The sequence below is a fragment of the Cryptomeria japonica genome, chromosome 7 (assembly GCF_030272615.1).
Source record: "Cryptomeria japonica chromosome 7, Sugi_1.0, whole genome shotgun sequence".
NCBI lineage: Eukaryota > Viridiplantae > Streptophyta > Pinopsida > Cupressales > Cupressaceae > Cryptomeria > Cryptomeria japonica.
Genome location: NC_081411.1, coordinates 252,667,796 through 252,677,197, shown reverse-complemented (window position 1 = coordinate 252,677,197; position 9,402 = coordinate 252,667,796).

The following is a 9,402-nucleotide window of genomic DNA, read 5'->3' as shown; positions in this document are numbered from 1 at the left end:
CGGGATCTTACTCAGATGAGGAGGACTCTTGAGTAACCAGTTCTTGTTGATGATGCTTAAGCAAGCATCTGGATCATCTTCGTACATGGACCTGGCTCCTTCTATGCTCTTGTAGACCATATCCCTGTGCTCTGGAAGATGGAAAGCCTCACTTATAGCTTCCTCTGAAAGATAAGCTAAAGTGTTTCCTTCCTTGGACACGATCGTTCTGGATTGAGGATCATAATGACGAGCGCACTCGATCATCAACTCATGACACTGTACTGCTGGAGGGAAGCCGGCCGCCTTAATGATGCCACTTTCAATTATCCTCCGGGCGACAGGTGATGGCTTGTCAATGTAAGGGACCTCTCGAAACTTCTTCGTACTGAAGTTGCCCAAGTTGGTATCTCCAATGTTGCTCCATTTAGACACGATCTTGGTCTCCACTTCTTTGGTCTTTTGATCTTCCTTCATGAGAGCTGGACGACTGGTGGATGCTCCCGCCTTCGGGGTCGCCATACCTACACAACATTTCATAATAAGAACTAGATTTTGCAATGTATAACTATAGATTAGAGATTAAATTTAGGAAACCTCATGATAAGTCCTTGAGTTATCATTTCCTAAAAAACGATTGAGCCACTGAGATTCAAAATTTCAAAATTCAAAATTTAAGGCAATGACGATCAAAATTCAAAATAAGGAGTCACATCGCCATACCTTATTTGAGAGCTAACTCTAAAATGCAAAATGAAGAAAATTGCCTAGGCAAAAAAATTAATTTGAAGCTTTCCCACGTGATCTCTCTTCAAATGAACGTCCTCTTTAGTAATTCGCCACCTTTGGAAGGGGTCTTCAATGTGTTGATGATAGCAAATTCGCCTCACCTCCAATCAAAGTTTGTATTCCCCTTTGATGATATTCGCACCACTTTGAATAGAAACTCGCACTTCTCCTTTATGAAATTCGCTCCTCTTTGTCCTCTCAAAATCGCATATGAATGAAGGTGAAATGATGATTTCAAAACGAAATTATCACCCTCCCTTTATAGGCGCTTACCCTTACAACTACCTCAAGGCCGACTTGGTAATTAAAAACAAATTTAAAATAAATTTAAAGGCCGACTTTTGTAAAAACAAGAGATTCAAGCACTCCAAAATTAATTATTATTTAAATTAATAATTAATTAATTAAATGCCTTTGTTTATTAATTCGATTTTTTAAAAGGGCAAAAATTAATTAATAAATGCTTTGCGCTATTTTTTAAATGCTATCTTTAATTAAATTTATCGATTTTTAGCATTTAATAAAATTCAATAATGATTTAGCGCCAAAACTTGGAGAGGTGGAAAGATACAAACCATATCGCTCTGGTCCTTGACTGAGGGACAGGAGCGAACTTGCATTTTAGCTCAATTTTGCGATCTTTTGACGTTCACTTTTTTTTTCTTGTCACCTTCCAAATGATGTTCTCGATCTTGTGTACCCTTGCTTTGTCATGATTTTGAAGGAAAATAAGTGGTTTGATGAAAATCGCCCTGGTCCCTGACTGAGGGACAGGAGCGATCTAGCATTTTGACTCAATTTGATCATCATTTGACGTTTGGTTTCTTTGCACATCATCCTCTTAAGGACACTTTAACCTTTTGCAACCTTGTACGCCCTTGACTTAGCATGATTTTTGAATGAACTGGCTAGTATAGTGAATATCGCCCTGGTCCTTGCCTGAAGGACAGGAGCGATTCTTGGTATCCTGGGCTCATCTTTGTTCTTATCAACTTGCAATTGCCTTCATAATGTAAAACGGTGTCCTTTGATCCTTCTTGAACATACGAAATGTGATTAATATTCAAAATTTAAGCCTTCATAGAAATTTCGCTCTGGTCCCTGACTGAGGGACAGGAGCGAACTAGGGCATTTAGTGCAAAATCTTCATCATATTAACTTGCAGTTGTCTTCAAGGCTCAAAATGATGCTCTTTACTCCCTTTCGAACACTCAAAATGTGAACGGCAACTTAAATTTGGCCTCACTTGAACATTTCGCTCTGGTCCCTGAGAGAGGGACAGGAGCGAACTTGGGCATTTAGTGCAAATCCTTCATCCTTGGCGGTCTTTGCAACTTCATTCTTCGTCGAGACACCTCAAGACGTCATTGCCTCCTTACACCTTGACTTGGAGTGACTTGAATTTGGGTGGAAGGCAAGATAATTAACATTTCGCCCTGGTCCCTGGCTGAGGGACAGGAGCGAATTTGATGCTCTAGGCTCCATCACACTTTGCTAACTTCCAAAATTATCTTCAATGGACTCGATGTGGACCCTTTCACCTATTCTTGGCATGAAATTCGTTCTAACTTGGTGAAAAATTGTCCTAAGGCAAAAATCGCTCTGGTCCCTGACTGAGGGACAGGAGCGCCTAGGCCAATTTGGGCCTCACTTTGGTATCTTGTAATCTTCAATTTGTCTTCAACGAGTTCATTACACCCTCTTTGCTTGCCTCAAACTTAATGTTCACTTGATCTTTGCTCAGATTTTGCCTTATGAGGAATTTCGCTCTAGTCCCTGGGAGAGGGACGGGAGCTACCCCTGAATTTCGCCCTGGTCCCTGGCTGAGGGACAGGAGCGATTTAGCTTCAAAGTCATGTTTTCCTCATGTTTGCGCTTCCAAATTATATTCAACTGATGAAACATATCTCCTTTGATCTTCTCAAATCGTCAAATTGTTCAAATCCTGCAAGGACAAGGCAATGTCTGATTTTGAGCTCCGGTCCTCCACTGAGGGACAGGAGCGATTTTTGCTCCTGGCACATTTCCATGCCTGTGAAATTCTTCAAATTATATTCAATGGAAAGAACATGCCTCCCTTTATCACTTCCAATTCGAAATTCATCTTGATCCTGCAGAGATAGTAAGATTTTAAAAAACAAGCTCCGGTCCTTCACTGAGGGACAGGAGCGATTTTGCTCCTACAGGCCAAAATATCAAGATTTTGGGAGTTTAATCACTTCACAAGGCAAAAACAAGTCATTTCCAATGCCCGGGATCAATTATCAAAATTTTGTCAAAATTACTCAATCGGACAAAAAAATCAAAATCTCATCATTCACACTTAGACAAATTTGGACTCTGCATTCAAAATTCCAATTGAAACTAGACCAACTCACTTAGCCTCTGGCGAATTTACTTTATTCAAAATTGCATCCTACGAGAGGAAGCTCAAAAAGCCCAAAATTGGATTGGACTCTGGCCTGAAAACACAGTAACAGAAACCCTAAGGCTTGACCCTGGTCCAAACAACTAACAAACTAAACCAAAACCCTAAAAAGCAAAGCGAAAGGCGAGCAAAAACGAGCAAAAAGAGGGGGTCCCCATTTAAATGGGGCGATGTGTGAAATGGTCGCAACAATTCAATACCCCAAGTTCACCCACACAAGAGTGCAAGGATGCTCATCTCCGTCATACAAGCTTCCACATTATCCTACAAACAAGATGGTATTATAGGAAATCTTGAGACAGTTAGTCACCTATGATAAGATTTAGAAGAACAGTCATAAGGCTGAAATTTCCTTTACTATCTCTATTGGACAGTTAGTGGAAGTATGTTCATCCATACAAGTAGCCGAGAAGTCAGAAGAGGAGATGAAATTCTATCCTCATGTTGAATATTCTTCACGAACCAACTTCAATCCATATGTTAACATAAGGAGGATCAATGGAAGCAGGCACAAGCATAGGTTGCATATAGAAGATTATTGGATGAATGCCGAGGATGACTTTGATATTAGAAAGAAGATGTTCTCAAAGCTACCGATAGAGATCATCAAGATGCGTAGAGTATTCCCCATCCCCGATCAAGTGCAAGATGATGGAAGGTTCCTTCAGTGTGCTTATGAGTAAGAAAAGGATAAAGATATAGAAGTTGACTGGGTTGACATTGAGATCACCGAGTTAGAAGAGCTAATGAGGCCTGCCATGGCCAACAAGCGAAGATGGGTAGATGCCCAAACCAAAAAAATTGAAGAATCAGAATGCACAATTGAAATATGATATGATGGAAGATCCGGATTCATCTGATGAAGAGACAGAAAGCATAAGCATGAGTGAGAATGCTACTTAGTCATCTCAACCTAAGAGTTCCAAGAGGAAAAAAAGTTGCAAAGAAGGATGAAGACAAAAGAAGCACAAGACAAATTCAAATAATCCTTCTACTAGCACCTCATTCAAACAGGATTTCGCAATGAATCGAGTATCCAGCAATGAAGGTCAATCACTCAGGAAAAGCATAGATGAAGGGGTGAATGATGCCTTGGAATCTACAATACAGGTCAATCGAGGTGAGAGGACAGATAAGAAAAGGCAGCCTCAAGTACAGGCTCCAACAATGCAAGAACAAGCTACAAACAACACGACCACAAAGGATGAATATGTGGAGATAATTGATATAGATGATAATGAGGAACAATTTCTCCACCCTAGGTAGATCAACAATTCAAGAAATTACAAGTAGAGAGGGAGCGATCTACTATCCTAGCCCGACTCAAGGAAATAATGACTAAGGAAGTGATAGTAGCAGAAGAGGAGGCAAGAAATGATTTGGATAGCTTCTTGGAGAGGTTTGGTAAGATAGTTGAAAAGAAGAAAGCCATTAAGCTCTCTAAGATTACAAGACACAATACATGGTCTTGAATTATACAAATAGCTACCCCAAGAGTGGACAAGCCGGAAGATGAGATCACTGCTAATGACTATGACTTGACAACAATTGAGTTGGGTCTTGCTACCGCTGAACAAGAGATGGAAGAGTTGAATAATTTGGTGAAAATAGTCTAGGATAGATTGAAGATGGTGCAAGAAGATAAGAAGAAGATGGAAAAGGACTTGAATGCCTTAAGGAATTATGTTCAGCAACTCAAGAATCCAATAAGACAAGCTGGTCCTTCATGTATTCCTCCATCATTGCTTTGACCAAATTCAGTTGGTGATTTGGAAGAGATGAGGACTACCTCTCATTTGGTGAAGAGTTGGATTGATAATGCCTTCACCAAGGCAAATGAGTTCGTGGGAGATTTAGCACACATATTTGAGAGATTTTCAGCTATCCCTGACAGGACTTAGGCATTTGTTGCTTCTTATGATGTATTTAGTCACACTAAGGAGTTAACTATTCCAAGGCTGCAAATATTGATGGATATCCTCAAACAAACCCTGGTGAACGCTGGAGTGGTAAAGGATGGACAATCACGTGGTTTCTATAGATGGTATTGCACGCTTAGAATGAGGAGAGACATGTATGAAGGTATCAACAGTGGTTGCACTCGAGTTGAAGTGATGATCAAGGTGATAAATGATAGAATCGTGGCAGCAGCTAAAACAATACTTGGAAAAGAGGTGAAAGAAGAGATAGAAATAACTGTTGACATATTGACAAAAAGAGTAAGGTATATCTTCTTCGGGACTACTGGATCACTTTTAGAGAAGCAACTGGAGGACATTCCGTCAGTCATGACACTTTTGAGCAATGTCTCAAGCTTGGGGCTTGAGTGGGAAAATATTTTTCATTTCATCCTTAGCCAAGCTGGATTACATGGAGAATCAATTGAAGATCATGCCAAGTGTCTCAATGGATGAGCTTGATTGCATCGTGTCCAGATTCATTGAATTTGCTTGTAGAGAAAGAGATAAGGGGAACAATCTTCTAGATGAAAGTTTGTTATGATCCCATGTGGCATTGATTTTTCTCATTGGAGGATTCTTCCTCGTAGTTGTGCCAGAAAGTTATTACTTTCCAATTGGCTGATATTTAATGATATGCAATAATTAGGTAGTTTTGTTGTAACAAACCCTAATTAGGGTTTAGGTGGCATAATCTTGGCTCTTGAGTTTAGATTGATCTTGGCCATTCATTTGTATTGAGAGCCCTATATAAGCTCAACTTGTTTCATTTGTACTTCATAAGAGGGAGATTTTGGAGAATTGTTGTTTTGATGCTGCTAGAGATGGTAAAATCATCGAAGTGTTGGTGACTTATTGTGTTTGGATTATTTCCATGTTTCTCCATCCGTTCAAAGAAAAAAAAAGATCAAATTTAAATTTTCTTAGTGTTTTAGATGCATGAAAGATCATTGTGAATGATTAATGGTGAGAATCGTATGTTCATACTAGTATTTTGCTGATTGCCAAATACTTTGCGTGGTCAACTAAACTCTTTATTCAAGCTCAACTTCGATTGCTACTCTTCCATTGATATGCATCACATTGATGGTGTCTATGTTGTTGGTGGTGATTTGAATGTCATTAGCTTACCTTAGAAGATCGCACTATCTTTGTGGAGTTGTTCCTTGCATGTCAAAGCAAAGACTAGTAGAGTCTCACCAAGTCATTCACTACATCTAGCATTCCTAGGTTTAGTTTAGCATTCTTCAAACCTTAATCCTTTTGCACTTTTTTATCAAGCATTCATTAATAGTAATAAGCAGAGCCTCATTGCATATCATTTGAAGGTATAAATTAGACTCATAGTGCGTCCTTGCCTTGAGTGATCATCTTCCTAGAACAAGTACATAAGTCCCCCTTGTGATACGAGCAATCACATCAAGCATTAAGCTTATCCACATGTCAAGACCTGACATTTGGAACCTCAGAGTCACCTCAAGTGATCACTTAGTTCAGCATTTGAGGAGATTTTGTTCAAGAGAGGATAAGATACCTTGGTATTTTATTTTGTGTATGAAGTGCATAAAGACACATCAACAATAATCATAATTTTTGTTTTGATTGCTGCTTATTATAATTATTGAGTCAGATATTATTTGTGTTTATCATTATGTTTTATGAAGATAATCAATGTATTTGATATTAGTATACTTGTATGATTACATTTCCTTTGATATTAGTTTGCACAGCTTTTTCATCACTTTAGTTAATGCATGAACTTATTATTTTTTTTGTGTTAGGTCAAGTCCTTAGTTTCAAAGAGGGGACATGACAAACACATTCCAAGTACCTAGTCATTTTGCGTCTTTTCCACATTAATATCTATACACCTCTGTATAGTTCCAGTAGAATCTCCGATAGGCACCATGTTTCAGTCTTTAAATAATTTAAACACTCCCCACCAAGACCAAAATGGCAAAATGTTCAGATAATTCCATGCCAATTCCACCAGATTTCTGTCACAAATTTCTTTTTTCATTTCTAAAATTTTTGTAGCACACTGGATCTTGCATATAATGCTATGGTTTATGTTAATGGAAGCTCCTTCTCTATAACAGAACCAAACAAGTAGCTCACATGCCATAGTCCTAGTAAATAATGGAGCACTGTTTTATATGATGTGGATCGCTGCACCCGGCCTTGTAGTGTTTCGTTGAATTGTTGTTGTGAGAGGCATAACTTATAGTGGCAGTAGGGGTAGAGGCATTTAGTGTTGTGATTGTTAAACAATGGTTGAAAGAAAAACTTTTAGAGGTGGCATTTATTTTTTAAATACATATACTTCAATAATTTAAAATATAGATCAATGTCTAGAAAAGGAACTATTGAAAAGTAGTATTTAAGTATATAATGCTTACTATACTCATAAAGTAAAAAAGAAATGTAAGAATTACCAAAATAATGAATGATGGCTTTTCCAAAAGTAGAATTGAAAGTTGCATACAAAACGGTATTACCAAAAAACAACTCTTAAAATAAAAATAAAATAAAATAAAATAATTCTTGAATAAAAAATTAAAGTTTATGGATTCATATATGTTTGTAGCAAATAAAATAGTCTTGATGTAAAAAATAATAACTCTTAAGTAAATAAAATAACTTAAGATTTATTCTCCATGTTTTTTAGATAGATGTATTTAAGATATATGTACTTGTTTATTAATCTCTCATAACACAAACATTAAGAAACTTATTTATTTTACTAAAAGATAAAATCCCTTTAAGATTAACATAATTTAATAAACACTCAGATGCTTGAATACCTTCGTTTCTATACTCTCTTCTTCTCATAGTCTTTGGTTCAGATCCCCCTATTCTTGGTTGCTCTGCAAGGGACATATTCCCAATCTGGTACAGATTCGTTTCAAAGGTTTTGGCAACCTTGGTTTTGAGGTTCCATACTCTTCGTTACGTATGGAGTGTATGAACGGGTTGTTCTTAGATTCGGTTATAGAGTCATCACTTGAAGTAGGTTGTATGGCTTGGTCGGCAAGATCTTCCTCTGCTACGTCTGGAAGTGGTAGGTTCCTCACAACCTCTACCAACTTGTTCCACGTACATTGTCTTTGCCTCTCCTGACTACGGCTTCTACTCGCATTGCTACTCCTACTTCTCACTGGACTCTTTGAACCTTCAAGGATTCCTCTTAACTACGTCTGTCTTTGTTTGGGCGTAGGGTCATTAATTGTCAGGGGTACGACGTTCGCTCGTATGGATGTTGTACCCCGCTTCTCTTCCTCCCTACGGGTCCTCTCTTCATATCTTTGCAGCGTTTGTTGCCAATGATGTTCATGTTTGTTTTCCTCTCATCGGTCTTGCAATTCAATCAAATTCCTTGCCAGCAACCTGTTGATGTGTCTTTTGTACACGACCAAACACAAAATAAAATACCTAAAGGTAGCTTATCCTCTCTTGAACAAAGTTTCTCGACTGCTGAAGATCTCACCGAAGGATCAGTCGGAATAACTCCAAGGTTCTGATTATGTAGGTTCTCTACGTGTGGATAAGCTCTTTGCGGTACAATGTGATTTTGCTGGAGTCACAAGGGGACTTACATTCGATGACCTGAACGTCTAATTTGCTGGAATCACAAGTCCTATTTACTATCTGGAAGATAAAGAAATGACAAAAGATACAGGGTTCAGGAAGTCTACTCTAAGACCTAGAATGCGAGAAGATGGATGAATGACTAGGTGGAGTCCTATTGGGTTGGGTCTCACAATCAGGTTGAACAATTCAACACCAACTCAGTGCGATCTTCTAAGGGATGTTTCAAATATGTTCAATTGTACACCATCAGATACTGATCACCATTCAAGATAATGCATGAACAACAGAGGTGTTACGACTCGGGATTAAGCTCGTTCTATGCCAGTTGACCACGCAAGGCGCACTTACAATCAACAAAAGGCTAGTGGTTTGGACTAGGTGGATTCCACGCGAGTGCATTCAATAACTTCTTTCATTCAATTTAATTATCTATCATCTAAAATGAATATTCAACAAGAGACCATGCATATTGCAAAGAAACAACACACTTCACCATAATTTCAATTGAAATGGAGTTTATTTATAATCAATGGCAACAATTTCTTGCCTTGTCCTCCTAATCTACTCTAATTGCTATTCTATCAATTGACTATTCACTATTTCTAACTATTCACCGACTATTAACCTTTACAAATGATGAGCCAGGGTTTTATATAG